Source organism: Micromys minutus (genome assembly GCF_963924665.1).
Source record: "Micromys minutus genome assembly, chromosome: 20".
NCBI classification, from domain to species: Eukaryota; Metazoa; Chordata; class Mammalia; order Rodentia; family Muridae; genus Micromys; species Micromys minutus.
The window spans coordinates 12,194,186-12,196,048 of NC_137955.1; the positions used below are offsets into that span (position 1 = coordinate 12,194,186).

General features: G+C 45.1%; 1 pseudogene across 1 annotated transcript; it reads left to right on the forward strand.

Annotated features, from left to right (window-relative positions):
* The first annotated feature begins 398 nt into the window (after positions 1–398).
* LOC308433599 (protein TMEPAI-like) lies at positions 399–1,091 on the forward strand (annotated as a pseudogene). Its single transcript has one exon. The product of its transcript is annotated as a protein TMEPAI-like (transcript).
* The last annotated feature ends 772 nt before the right edge of the window (positions 1,092–1,863 follow it).

Here is a 1,863-nt window from a genome sequence, read left to right on the forward strand (position 1 = left end):
TTGTACTTTTGCTCTTGCCTCCTGGCTCTCTTGCTCTCCCACCCCCATCCCTCCTCTTCCCCTTCCCTTCCCCCCTCTCCCTCCACGTGCCCATGGCTGGCCTCTACCCCTCTCTCTCTCTCTCTCTCTCTCTCTCTCTCTCTCTCTCTCTCTCTCTCTCTCTCTCTCTCTCTCTCTCTCTCTCTCTCTCTTTTTCTACCTCTACTACATTCTTAACTCTCCCATGACATGAATAAACTCTATTCTGTACTATACCGTCATGTGGCTGGTCCCTCAGGGGGAAGAGATTCCCAACATGGACCCCCCCCAGAGGCATCTTCCTTGCCCCCCAGCCTTGCCGCACGTCCATGGGCCATACGCCCCCCCCCGACTCTCTTCATCCTTCCCTTAACACGGAACTGAAGTTTGTGCAAACCATGGTCATCGTGATAGTGATGATGGTGATGGTGGTGATGATTACGTGCCTGCTGGGCCACTATGAGCTGTCAGCCTGTTCCTTCATCAGCCAGACCAGGAGAGAGGACGGACTGTCTTCGGAAGGATGCCTCTGGCCCTCAGAAAGTAAGGTGTCAGGAGGAATGCCGGAGCCACAGATCTAGTCCCTGTCTCTCCTAGCTGTGCTCCCCTTAGTCCAGCGGGGCCGTTTCCAGCCCACCTACCCCTACCTGCAACACGAAATTGCTCTGCTACCTACAATCTCACTGTCCGACGGCGAGGATCCCCCACCATACCAGGGCCCCTGCACCCTCCAGCTACGGGACCCTGAGCAACAGCTGGAGCCTAACGGAGAGTCTGTGCGCACCAACCGGACCATCTTCGACAACGACCTTATAGACAGCACCATGCTTGGGGGCCCCTGTCCCCCCGGCAGTAACTCGAGCACAAGTGCTACCTGTTATAGCAGCGGTGGACACATGAAGGGACCACCCCCCACCTACAGTGAGGTCATCGGTCACTACCCTGGCTCCTCCTTCCAGCACCAGCAAAGTAAGGGGACAGCCTCCCTGCTAGAGGGGACCCAGCTCCATCACCCTCACATTTCCCCACTGAAAAACGAGGAGAAGGAGAAACAGAAAGGTCACCCCCTCTAGGAGTGGGGGCCGTGGCACCTATAGGCAAAAAAATAAAAAAAAAAATAAAAAGAAAAAAAAGAAAGAAAAAAAAGAAAAAAAGAAAAAAAATGCAAAAAAAAAAAAAAAAAAAAAAAAAAAAAAAAAAAAAAACAAAAAACAAAAACCACTCCACACTTCTTAAGAGAGAAGAGAGAGGAAGGCAGGGAACACAGGCTGTGTGGCATGTGTAAGTTCTCCTGTCGTGTATAAATATTTACATGTTCTGTGTGGTCTGAATGCAGAAGCTCAGAAAGCTTACAAAAACAAAACAAAAAAGATACCATTTTTCTTTGTTGAGAAAGAAAGAAAAAAAAGAATACCATTTTTTTTGAGAAAGAAAAAAAGAATACCATGTTTCTTTGTTAAGAAAGAAGAGAAAAAAGATACCATGTTTCTTTGTTGACCCATGTCTTGAAGATAAAACAGAAAATGTTCCACTAGACTTTTCTTCATTGTTCTTAGTTGAGCTATGTGTGCGAATGCTTAATTTCTTTTGTTTCTGATTGTTTTGCTTAACTTTAAAGACATATTTGCACAAAACCTTTGTTTAAGATCTGCAATATTATATATCTATATAAATGTATATAAAATAAGAGACTCTGTATGTGGGAGAGAAGGAGTATTTTTTTTTTTTTTATTAGAAGAGGCCTATTCACAAAAAGTTGTTTTCTGAACTAGAAGAAAAAAATTGGCAATTTTTTGAGTGCCAACTATGAAAGTGTGTATTACCTTGTAAAGAAAAAAAACCTAT